At 43.1% G+C, this 13,153-nt stretch overlaps 1 long non-coding RNA gene across 2 annotated transcripts; it reads right to left on the bottom strand.

Annotated features, from left to right (window-relative positions):
- Positions 1-8,663: 8,663 nt before the first annotated feature.
- Positions 8,664-11,746, bottom strand: LOC122193801. 2 transcript variants are annotated; one of them, XR_006182986.1, is made up of 3 exons: positions 10,950-11,746; positions 10,604-10,759; positions 8,664-10,331 (listed from the first exon to the last, which is right to left on the bottom strand). It is a non-coding gene; the product is annotated as an uncharacterized LOC122193801 (long non-coding RNA). The 2 variants fall into 2 exon arrangements; XR_006182985.1 differs by having other exon boundaries at positions 10,604-10,701.
- Positions 11,747-13,153: the final 1,407 nt, after the last annotated feature.

Below are 13,153 nucleotides of genomic sequence, written 5' to 3'. Positions count from 1 at the left end.
AGACACATCTGGATGTTCCTAAGTATAATAAGTAGTTTAGGGAACAGAGTGCTGAAAAATTACACTTCAAGTCCATTCTCCTTAAAATCCCATTACCTATGCGAGCAAGAACAAATGCAGATGCACGGGTATTTGTAATAAAGAAGTTGTGTTCAAAGAGCAGTCATTCAGGAGAACCACAGTGTGATGTCTTGGCAGCTGGCATGTGTGCAGTCACTCCCTTACCTCTTCCACCTCTGCTCAGCACTGTTCCTCTACCTGCCACCACAGCAACAGTGGCTCTTGCAGCTCTTCATGTGGGCAGGAGGCTCTCAGTTCAGGCTCACAGAAACATCTCCATTGCTAACTTCAATGCATGGACAGGAAGAAGGCAGAAGGAGGCCATGACAGTTACTACCAGATCAGTTCACCTGACTCGGTGGCTCAGAGCAGAAAGTGAGCTTACAAGAAAGAGCATTTATGAAATATGTGAGGAAGAGAAGGTAAGAAAAAAAATTAAACCTTTGTTGGAATGCTTATATAAGAAGGAGACAGTTGCTTATGACTGCAGAAACACAGGCTTGCTTGTTGCTACCACATCGTATCTTGCAGCAAACCACCCAGAAGCACCCCAGGAACCAATAGTTGCCATGATGATGTACGTCCTTGGAAGGATGTTGCTGTCTGCTTGCTGGGGGCCTGGACCTAAGGCTTTAGCTATAGCCCTGAAAAGCTGTCAGGTGCAACGACCTTCTTTGTTACTGTACTGTCACCTGGAAAGCTCAGAGCAGCAGCTTATAAATGATGGCATTCATTTTCACTTATTTATTTAACTTATTTATATCAATTGGTGTCTGTTGCCACATAGCAGGCTTGAAGAACAGTAGTAAATAGATCCAACTGATTTATTTAAAGAAGCTGAAAAGCTTCAGCTCACATTTTTTCCCTTGCTACCTGATAAATAACTTACGTAGGCTTCAGCATTATGTTCACCTTGGACTGCATTTCTGCCAGTTCATCCAAGATGTGCATGATTTTATTTCAGTGTTTGGTTTGCTTGTCAATAGTCTGACATCAAACAACACTGACCCAGCTAGGAGGGCAAGGAAGCAAAGCAATGCGGCTTTGTCTCTGCTAAACCAATTACAATTGACAATGCAAGGCTATAATAAATATGTCTTGTGACTCGCACACCAGAAGAGAGGCTGATCTTAAATTATAGCTTTGGGTTTTGAAATGCTCACTGATCCATTCCATTCCCATTAAGAGCGCCTTCCGCTCTGTAAAATTAAGTGATATCTTTACATGACAGTTTAATTTAATTAATTTATTTTTCAATATGTGCTTTTATGGAGTTTCTCCATTAAGCGTTTGAAACGTCTGTAGGACCTGTGCATTAATGTAAATGCACCGTGCCCCATAATTACCTCTGGCAGGCTCAGGGCACTGATAAAAAGATTGTATTTTTAAAAACTGAGGTCTTCAAACTTCTCCAGTGCTTGGCAGGAAATCTATTCCTGTGTTTTGTTTGGAGAAAGACCGGGGAGCCTGCAGCCAGCAATTCCAGTGTAGGCAGAAACTGTTACATTTTAGAAGAAAATACATTTGACACCAAATGAGAGAAAGAGAGAGGAAGACAATTAGTGCCAGAGTACTAGAAGCAGCTGTTTATTTGTTTTGCCTTGTGGCTGCCAATAGATACTCTTATCATGGAAGTGCATCTCAAAACGGGGTGTTTTCTGCAGAATTACAAAACACAGAGCTTTGTCTTTTTAAGGGGCTGCCCCAAAGTGAGTTTATCTTCCTTTTTCACAATAGCTCTGCGATAGCCAAGAATGCTGGATTCTCCCCTTTCCTTCTCCTCCTCCCTCCTTTCTAAAAATGAACTTTTCAGGGATATAAAGAACTCAGAGAAGTTTGAAGGAGAGCAGATGGCCAGCAGTGATCCAAGAGGATGTAAAACTTTAGTTAGGTAGTCGCTTGGCAGTCAAGTGCGAGTGAGCCTGTGATGTTTCCATAGTGATTTTTTACACGGTGCCTTACTTTGTTTTCTAGAAATCTAAGCGATAAAAATAGGAGGAAAACATAAAATGAGGGGCTCTGTAGACTTAAATGCTTGGCATGGTGTAATTAACTCTGCCCTTCCCTGTCAGTTCAGCTGGTGAACCAGGGCAGCAGCTCAGGCTCTGCAGCACTTTCTGGCTGAGGAGCAGCACCATGACCTGAGCTGTGCTTACCCTTGCCAACCTCAGCTCATGTGGTGCTTGTGTGAACTGCTTGAGGTGCTGGGGCCATTTATGAAATGATGAAATGATTCAGATCCTGGTGCTGATGGGAAGAATTATTCAGTCACTGATTTTTTTGGTGTCAGGATTTCACACTTATATATGGTGGACGATTTGTTGGGGCACTTCTGTAATCTTCATAGCTTTCTCTACATAAAAGGAAGCAGCGCAATAAATACTGACACGACTTTGATTCTGACTTTCTCCTTTTGAATTCTGAGATGTAGCCATTAAAGCTGCACTAGTTTGTGCCATAATCAGTGCAGACATACTAGTGAGGGAAACAAGATTTGTTGGGAGAGGCAATACCTATTATTAAGCCACATGATACAGCTGGAAAAAACAGGCATGCATTGAAGCAACTGGCTGTAAGGACACTGACTTCAATGGCTTACCAGCTCTTTTCACACACCCAATGAAAGAAAGTAAAATAAGAACATGGCTGTATAAACCCGTATGTATCTACAGCCGCCATGGCAGGAGGCTTGGAACTGGATGATCTTTAAGGTCCCTTCCTACCCAAGCCATTTGGTGATTCTGTGGTACACCATTTCCCTCCAAACCCTATGGATGCATGTTGCAGGGGAGCAGATTGGCTTGGCCGCAGCACGCGGAGCTGTCAGGGGATGGAGCGTCCCCACTGCAGCTGTGTTGCTGTGGCTGCAATCACTGTTTGGAATAGGGGACTCTCAGTGAGAAGCTGCTTGCAACTGTTGGAGTGCTCTGCAATAGGGGAACTGTCATTCGTGTTCTCCACGTACAAATCCCTGAGCAAACTCCCACCAATGCTGCTGTACAAGCAAATGAAGAGGTTTAGCCTGGAAACAAAATTACCTAACCGCCTTCCCAGTTCTGGCCTCACCCCTAAGCTCAGTTACTCAGCTAGGAAACCCTTCACTTGTGCAATGACCAGTCTGTTACTACTAACCTTGAGTCTGCAGATAGCAAATAAGTGTTTTTCTAAGAAATCCATCCACTCTGCAACATATTTCCAGACATGTTGTGCAGCACTTATACTGGCAGCAGCAGTCTGAATGAATCACTCAGAACGGTACCTGGCAAGTGCACTTTTTAATATTTAAATGTGTTTATCCTGTCAGTGAGCTCCATCAGGATGTCTGAGCTGCCACTGACAACAGGGTGGGCTGAAAGCTCTCTGCAACGGTTGCAACAAAACCTTGATTACTTACACTGTAGGACACTTCAATGGCATTTCCACCACTGAGAAGATCTGCCAGCTTTGGCGTGGGCAGCTGCAGCTTGTGGATTTTTAACTATGGGTTTGCACAGTTCTTGTGGATCTGTTGTTCTGCACAGCAGAGGGCAGTTTGGGAAAAGACTTGCAATGGGTTGAAGCTGGGTCAAGTATATCACAGAACTATTAAGGTTGGAAAAGATCACTAAGATCATCTAGTCCAACCATTAGCCGATTCCCATCATGCCCACTAACCATTTCCCTCAGAGCCACATCCACACATTTCTAGAACGTCTCCAAGGATGGTGGCTCCACCACCTTCCTGGGCAGCCTGTGCCAGTGACTCACTGCTTTTTCTGAGAAGAAATGTTTCCTAATATTCGACATGAACCTCCCCTGGCACAACGTGAGGCCATTACCTCTCACCCTGTCTTTATGGGGTGTTAGACCAAGTGCAGCACAGCTGTGTTGAAGAAACGTGCCTCCTTCCCCATCTTGCTGGGCATTTTTTCCATTTTGTGCCACTTTTTCATTCTTCCTGTATTCCGAAAGCAGTATGCTCCATATAGCTGAGGAATAGCAGTGATCAGGAGTCTCTACCCTCCCGTATTTCTGCTGCTGCTGCTAGAATGCCAGTTGCTATAGATAAGCCACAATGAGCCTAATGAAACGGCAATCTGGCATTAAGATGTGTATATAGTTGCCATTTGTTAAATTGACAGGTGACATTTGGAACATGCAGCCCCTATTCATTTTTGAAGCTAACTACTCTCTCAAAATAAAGTCTTTGCCATTAGTCTTAAAGATTTCCAGTCCAGACAGGGCCAGCTGTGCTTTTACACATTTTCTGGGCACAAGGTTGTATTTCAAGCAGCTATAATTCCTTGTTGCAATGAACTGGACAATTCAAGAACAAACAATTACCTGCCTCACATACTACCTTGGGCATTTTTTTTTTTTCATCTTTTCCATGTAGGATTATTTATTCAACAAAAACCAGAGGGTTTTGACAAACAATTTTTAATCAATCTGAATTTCATCCTCTGCAACCTACCTCCACTCTTCTGCATTTTTATATGTCTATAGTAAGATGACACCAATAGGAAATCTCTGAACACCTTCAGCAATAGTTTGAAATTCATTTTTGAGCAGCAGAGACTCACCCTCACCTTTCTGAGAGACAAGTACCTCAGATACATTGCTTTTCAGGACCAGTTAAGAGTGTGAGTGGTCTGAGCTCATCCAACAGAAAAGCACAGAAATCACAATCAGGACTTGACATTCCTTTACACCTTTGAATTGCTGTCAACACCTTCAGTACTATCAATAACTTCCATTTCCAGACCCAGAAATACTCAGAAGAAACAGGTGCCTGCATTTTATCAAAGTTGTACTCTCACACAAGCACTTGGCTGTTACCTCATATGCTTCTTTATCAATTTTATTGTCCAGAGAACTCATCCAACTGTTGCTTATTTAATGCATTTTCAAAGGTACTCTATTTTAACACTAGGATGTCATTCCACTACTGCTAAGCTGCCACTTCAGCTTATTTTTGCATGTAAAAGAGCAAAAAATGAGCCTTCTTATATGCAGAAAAGCTCATACCAGATGGCTACTATTGACTCAAGAGAGAGAAGCACCTTCCACGGGTATATGCCAGGCACATGAGCATAGAAGATAGCATAGTTTGTCTCATGTCTTTTCTCTGGCTGAGCCAAGGTCGGCAAAAGGCAATGTCTCTTGACAAATGCTTTCTCCAGCAGCTAAGGCAACAGCAGCCAAAAGTGTGGCCAGCAACCCTCACACTGCATCAGATTTGCCAAGAGTCACATCCACACAGGAACCGCAAGAGGAGCAAGAGCCTGCAGAATGTTTGAGTCAGGGATGTTTTCTTTCTTCAAGTTTAAAAAAAAGTCTTCCATGATTTACATATGAATTGCTTCTAATGAGGACACACGAGCTCAATTTTCCAGCAGACTTTCAACAAGGCCAAAATTAAGGATACAATTACATGGCAGAATACTAGACTGAGATCTTCATGGTTTTTATGTCAACAGTGAAGTCAGCCACTGCTGGTGGGTGGGAAGCAGCCCTCTTTAGGGCTGTTGAGCTGGTTGATTTTCTGATTACTTCAGAGAATTTTAAAAATAGCAAATTATAATAACAGGCCATAACTCTGAACAGCTCTCTGATTAATGTGAACCTCAAGACATATGCTAAATTCTTGTCCATAAGGTATGCTGTTTAGATTTTTTCTAGATGCTATTTTAACCTGTCTTCTGAGTCACATTAGTCAAAAGAATTGGCCTGTAATTTAATTATTGCAAATGGTGCATCAATGAGTTATTTCCTAGGAAAGAGGGTTAAGAAAACCCAACACTGCAATTAATGCTGAAATGGTACCCTTTCGCTTTGGCCTGTTGAAAATTTTTCCATACAACAGGAGCCAAGTAAGACTAAAGGAGTTTTGAAAATTCTATTACCAAGTCATCTTCACCCAGAGCTTTCCCAGAGACCAGAGATTTAATAGCTCCTTTTTTATTTCTTCCTCTGCTATGGGACTACCTAACTGTCTCTAATTTCCTGCAGAATTATAGGTATTTCCAATTTACTTAAGAGACCTTGAGTCTGTTCAGCTGTGCAAACGACTCAGATTAGTTACAGGATTTCAGAATTCAAAGGAGACATCATTAAAGTCCGCAGGGTTTGTAGCTCGTACAACAGATGACCGTACACAAAAATAGCATAACACCCTGTGCTTTCCTTCCTGAACTGTACTGCCAGAAGTTCCCAGACATTTCCTCATGGCTCTTAATTTCTATGCTTTTCCACCATTTTGTAAGCCAAAGATTCTCTACTTCTGCTTCCCATAGAAATATAAGTACAAAGGGGTTGCGCACTTGAGACCCTCACGATACCGCTTCCTCTATACCATACAGTTTGGTAATTTAGAACTGTAACATTTGGAACCTAAGCAGATGAATCAACAAAATCAGCAACACTAAGGATTCTCCTTGGGATTCTGAGACTATTCCGCTCTAAGGCAAGGAACATGGAAAGGTTTTAAAGCCTTTTTAAGTGTTCAAAAGCACTGGGAGGTGAAAAGAACTGCAAGTTTTGGGATCCACTACATCAGGTTTCCTTCTGTGCTACCAACTTTTAGCTCCTCTGTGTATCATAAAGGAACTCTGCTTTGGGCCAGTCACAGCCTACAAATGAAATGCAAGGCTTACTGAACATGCTAGTGGCACGGACTGTAGTCTACTCATGTGTGACTCATCCACACCACCTAGGAGAGACCTTGGACATTTCTCTTCAGACATCTTTCAGAGCATAGCCTGCAGCCATGCTGGACACAAAAGCTGTATTTTCCACACACAACATTTGCATTCATGTATTGTATTTTGCACAACATTTGAACTCATGGATGAACTTAGACTCCTCTTGCAGACAGTTTGACTGCTCCATGTGAGACACCTTAGACACTTGGTTGAACTAGGCTACCATTGTCTTAACACTTTTCAAGGAGTGCCTTCCAGGGATAGCATTTCATGCTATTTCAGGGTACTTCAGTTTGGCCTACAGAATGTGCTTATTTTCTTCCAACAAAAGAAAAAGGCAAGAAATAAAGGAGACTAGGAAAAAATGGCCCAGAAAGAAAAAAAATTAAACCCAAAAGATATGGCAAATCAATGTACCGCATATGCAAAACACTAACATACAACATCATTGAAGCCCTGATCCTGTGAAAAGTGTGGGGCACACTTGGCAGCCTGTTTTGCTTACAGTCCTATTTCCAATATATCTGTCTCCTAGTTTTCTTCTGCAAAAACTATGTGTTAGGCTGGTTGGGTTTTTTTTGGTTGGTTGGTTGGTTTTTTTATTAATTACTTCGAGGAAAAGGCAAGAGGAATGAATGTAGTGGAATTACAGGAAAAAAAGATAACGTGATCTGATTTAATTTTAAAAATGACAGATGTAATCACGGAAGATGTTGGAGGTCAGGTTACTGCATTTCAGCTCTTCTGGAGGGAGAACAAAGGGACTGAACTCATTCTACCCTCTACAACAGGCTGTACCAGACTATCTCTACTCAAAGCAGAGAGCAAGATAAAAGGAGACACAAGAAGAAGAATTATAAATAGCCACACAACCTTAATACTCTACTGATCTTTGCAGTAGTCCATCTTTAATTCATTCTGCATTTGGAGAGACTCAAAGTATGGTATGCCAAAGTTTGAGCTTGGAATGGAGGCAGTTGTTGCGCTGTGTAAGACCCAGCTATTAAAAAAATATGTCTAGTATACTCTGCTCTGCAACAGTTCTAGCCACTTTCTAGACACCTGTGAACCAATGCTTGTATTGGCAAGATTCTCCACTCCAGGTAGACTCACAGTGGGAGAGATCTCATCTGTAAAAACACTTTTTTCTCTCCATCGAGCCCCTTCTTCCCTCTTCCCCTACAAGTCCCACTGTACCCCACTGAAATCCCATACTGCTTTTACCTGGCTGCATACACCCGCTCCTTACAGTGAGCATACAGCAAGCCCACTGGTCTCTGGTAATCATGCCAGCACCCAGCCTGCCCAGAGTACGTGTCTTCAGAGCTACAAGGAACCTCTTCTCCACAGGATGCATATGTTAATACATTGTGCACTTGTGTAGTTTTAAGAAGACATTCAGGCATGAGCTTGACTGACAGAGCTGATATACCTTTAATAAAAGGTGCTTATTCTGAGCGTGCTAAGCATCTGACTTGACCACAGTTTTCAGATCCTTCTGTGTTCCCATAAGAATAATGAAGGCAGATGATCCAGTTCTCACTGTCTTTGCCTGAAGAGATATAAATCATGTTTTAGGTACGATTTCTTCACATGTTGTGTCATTTGCTGAGCAATTAAGCATGTGCTACTGAAGCATTATTAAGTGAGCCAGGGCTGCAGAACGTAATGCAACTTCACAGCAAGAGATGACGATGCAATTCTCTAATACCTTAACATCATATCAAGTGGAACCAGATGATGTAAAATCAATTCCATTCTAAATTGTGCTTTTGTCTGCAGTCATTTTAAACTTTAACTAAAAAAAGGAAGAAGGTGGCAAAGATATCAATAGCTCATAAGTAATCTCTAGACAACATGTTAAAGATTGATGGTAAGAGGCATTCTCACAAATTTTGTATTTATATTAAAAAACCTTAAATGGATACACTACATAGACCATTGACTGTAATGGTTGAAAGTAAAATAAATGTGATGTGATGAATGATCTATTTTTTTGTCCATTAAACATCATCTTTGTGAGAAAAAAAAAATGCTTTTAATTCTAAGCTACATATCTTAAGCAGTTCACACAAAGCAACCATATCTTAACTGCACCAAGATCTACATACCTACATCCCAGAAACAAGCAATTACACAGAATTATAAACTATTCTCAGGTGAGTAATAAACCACTAGCTTTAAACAGAATGACACAGAGAAAAGATGCATCATGGACGCTTGGAAAAGTAACTAAAGTAACAGAGCTGGCCCGCCACAGGAAGGCAGGTCACAAAGTAACTGACATCTGGTGGTTAGAACAGGCAGCTGAAGAAGGTGGATGTGCAGAGGAAACAAAGGATTGCTCTTCATACATTAATTTCACAAGGGAAGATTTTAATAATGGATTTTGGACCTAAAGTTGGAACTATTCCACGCTGCAGCTCTGTGTCCCACTATCTAGCTCTCTATGTTCCTGATGCCTTTTCCACATACATGCTGTATGCCTCATACGGATACTTACTGAATTAGTGAGACATCCTCAGACTTAAGCTAAGCAAGAAACGTGCCTTACTGCGTGACTGCAAATTGCAGTGGGAAGGAAGAGAGCCCAACAGGTCACACCAGCAGCAGGGAGCAGGCTCCTGGTCGCACAGAGACTTGTGCTATTTATCACGATGACACCTAGGAAGGGGATGGTGCAATGCAGAGCTCTAGGTTTTACCTTTCACCCCGCCACTGACCTCAAGCAAGCAGGGTGATAATTGCTCAGCCTCTCCATTTACCCCTCTAAATTACAGTGCACTCAGTAATACGTTGGCTGGAGGCTCTCAGGCTAAACTCGTATGAACCAATTTTGATTCCTTCCATCAAGCGTCTCATTAAGCGCAAAGCGCCTCTGGGGAAAGGCAGCTGATTAAACAGATTCCTCCGTGACATAATGAATTTACAAAACCCCTCCAGTTTCGCTGGGAGATGTTTGGGGAAAAATACGTTCAAGCCACTGGAGGCAAAGTCCATGGGGAGGGAGGATTGCTCCATTTCCTCCACCTTGGGGACTGGAAAGCCCTCCCCACCAGAACTGGGGCTGAATGGCCCACTGTGCACACCCCAAAACACACAGGTCACAGCCCCACGCTGTGCTGGGTAGACAGAGCCCAGCTCCACCAGCTTTCCCACCCAGCTCTAGCATGCAGGCCTGAGGCAGAACTCCTCTGGACGGGCCCCGCTCACACAGCAGGCCTGGCTGCAGCACGAGGAAGAAGCGCGAGCCATTTTCCAGCATTCGGATCCCGTTTATCGTGTGACTCAGCTCTGCAGAGTCCATAAGGATGACACGAGCTGTGCTTCATTAGCGGTTAGGTTAATGTTTGGAAATAAAAAGACTGATGGTTTTATCTGTTTGATGATTTGGTGCTGCCAAAAGCGACCATAAGCACAGCTCAATGGTGCGTGAAGAGAGTACAGGCTGACATTCATTTCCCATCACTAGGATCCAAACATTAGCACACAAGTGGTGCAGCAGGCTGGCGGGGGCAGGCAGCCAGCGTCGCAGCTATTGGCGTGACTCAACGATAATCATTTTCCTTCATGGAGATCTTAAGCTCTCTGCAATGGAAGGAAATAGGGATGGGTGAGGTGGGGTAATTTTGAAGCCTGGCAGCTCATCTGTGTTTGCCCAGCTTTCCTGTGCCCTCAGCTGAACCGCACCACAGAGCGGAGGACTAAAAGACTTCTCATTTTTTCCTATTATCACTTCACCTGTGTGGGCGTCCTCTCTCATTTTTTTTTAATTTTTAATTTTCAATCCCCTCCTCCCAGGTACATTCTTCAGAACGCAATAGCTGCAATGCAGGCTCACCGCAGGCAGAGATACTGACCTGCCATATGCAGCCAGCAGCAAATACAGCAATTCATCACCGCAAAGCGGTCGGCTGGATGGATCCTGCGGTCAGCTGGCACTGAGACAACGTGGGGTCTGGCACGTGCCATCAGCACAGAGTAAGAGACAACAGGGGTCAGTGGACACATGGATGCTGTCTTCACAGAAAACAGCTTCATCAGCCAGTGCTTATTGCCATTTATCACAGAATAAGCAAAACTGTTAGACTTACTGATGCTTGGAAATGTACAGAGAGCAGAGTTTGGCCATTTTTGGCTGAGTTACACAGAACACATCTCCTTCTGTATAGAGTCAAAAGAGAAAAAGGCCACTAAACTACTCACAAGCAGAGCTTGCTGGGATGTGCAAACACGCATCTCGCTGACTTCTGGGAAGACACATGGCTGTGTGCACTGTGGTCCAGCTGGCCCAACAATTCCAACCAGTAAATACTGCGCAGTTGTGTGAGTGCTGCACAGCTTGCAATAAGCCACATTAAAGTGCTATTTGCGAAAGCTCCTCAGGCAGCCCCACAGCCTGGTACACAAGGCAGAGCTTCTGCAGGCCTGAAACACCGGGACTCTGAGAGCTCTTGCAATTGTCCTGCATCTTATTTGTTTATCCTGCTCTTGATTCTATTGGCACCTACTATTTCCAGTCAAAAGGGCAGTAGCAGCAGCTCCTGTCCTTGACCACCTTCCCATATATCTGAGATACTCCTAAGAGAGAAAATGCTGTCAAGTGTTACCCATGACTTTAACATTCCAGGTCAACACTTCAAATCCTTTTTCCTCTACAGAGCTACCCTGTTTGCAGCATAAAAAAATAAGCAAAGCTTGAGCTCTTCCTACTCCCCCTGCCTTTTCTCATATACCTAACAGAAAAATAGCTGGAGCACAACTCCCACACATTGCACAAGATCCAAACTCCAACAGCCCTAAACAGGCTTCTTCCTGTCCTAAGTCTATGCTAGAACTAGTCAAAAATTAACACTTACAAGATTATAATGTTTTCAAAGCAGAGAAAGTAGAAGAAAATCCAAACCCATTCCAACCTGAATGCACTAAAAATGCACTCCACTTTCACAACTAACAAAACTCCACAACACAAAACTCTGCACTTAAGCACCTCAATCACCTCCTTAACCCCAGCCCCAAGGCCACCTCCACTCAGCAGCTATGTACTTTCCCTCCAGCTTCACATCTGCAGCCTTGCCATCTTAATGAGAAACCTTTGCCAGCTGGATCCAGCTCCCAGAGCAATCTCTGTAATGAGGACAAGCACCTGGGGACCTACCTGGCTCAGGAGGAGAATTTAGTTTGTTTTTCCAATCCGCTGTATTGCAGAGTTCTCTGAGGCCATGATAAGTGAATGCCAGACCACCTGGCAGCAAAAACAGATAAGGAAGGGACTATGGAAGGGCAGATGAGTGGGAGGTATCTAGGGTGGGAGGAAAGAGTTAATTGGTCCTTGGATCCAAGCATTCAGCTTTGATACCAAGCTTGGAAGAGGGTGCAGGTGTCTGTTTGGTGAAACTGCCTTTTTGGTTGCATAGCTTTGTTTCACCATTACATGTTTTTTAATACTTTTGTTTGCTGTATTTCAGTCACAGCTAGTTAGGGAGACTTCACTTTCTTGTGAAGTTACTGTTCAGCCAAAGCCCAACTTTAAAAATATATTTTCTAAATATGTGCTGTTTAGTTTTGTCCTCAGTAGCTTGATTGGCAGAAATAAGAGCTGCAAAAGCAGATCTTGTCAGTCATTCTTAAGCTTTCTTTAATATGGAAACAATTACCTGTGATTTGAACTGCATTTTTAAAGTGGCATGGTGAGCTAAATGACATGCACATACCTGAAAGTTTCAACCTCTTATTGTTTTCTAATGAAAACAATGAAAATGTTTTCTAATGAAAACTTGTGGAGATTGCACAGGTGACGTAGCCAACCTTTCCAGGTGGCCCCTGAAAATGCACCCAGGCCTGTTTTCCATCATTTTCTGTAAGCATGCTGTGTGTTTTTGTACATGTATTTACCATTCTGTAGACACTCATTTGTGCAGCTTTGAACATCTGTCCTACGAAATCCAAAGGGTGAGCGTATACTCATGTGCAGAGAAGGCAATGCATAGTGCCTTGTAGCTGCTGGAAGTGGAAGGCACAGGGGTTTTGCTCTATGTCGTGTCACATTGGCACTGTCCCACGAGGTGCCAGTTGCCCCTGCATGCTGACTCTTTGGAATTCAAGACATTTTGCTCAGAAGATGAAATTGAAATGATAAGGAGAAATCTGACGGCAGCTGCTCTCACTTCTGTGGTAACGTGTGTGCAGTACAGCAAAGCAAAAAGGAACAGCGTTGTCCTTGTTCATGACACATGCAACATGGATAGGATCTGAGCATGTCAGCGAGCAGACTTTTCTAGTTATTTTTTACTTTTAGGCTTAGGTTTAGGAAGTGCAGCAGAGGATTAGTATTTATTCATGTACAGTCATCACTTTTGTATTGTGGGCACATACCCTACTTTGGGGAGTGCCTGCTCATTTAAACCCTG

Source organism: Lagopus leucura, unplaced genomic scaffold, assembly GCF_019238085.1.
Source record: "Lagopus leucura isolate 7727_CA_CO unplaced genomic scaffold, USGS_WTPT01 Super-Scaffold_73, whole genome shotgun sequence".
NCBI classification, from domain to species: domain Eukaryota; kingdom Metazoa; phylum Chordata; class Aves; order Galliformes; family Phasianidae; genus Lagopus; species Lagopus leucura.
This window is presented reverse-complemented; position numbering and strand designations above follow the sequence as displayed.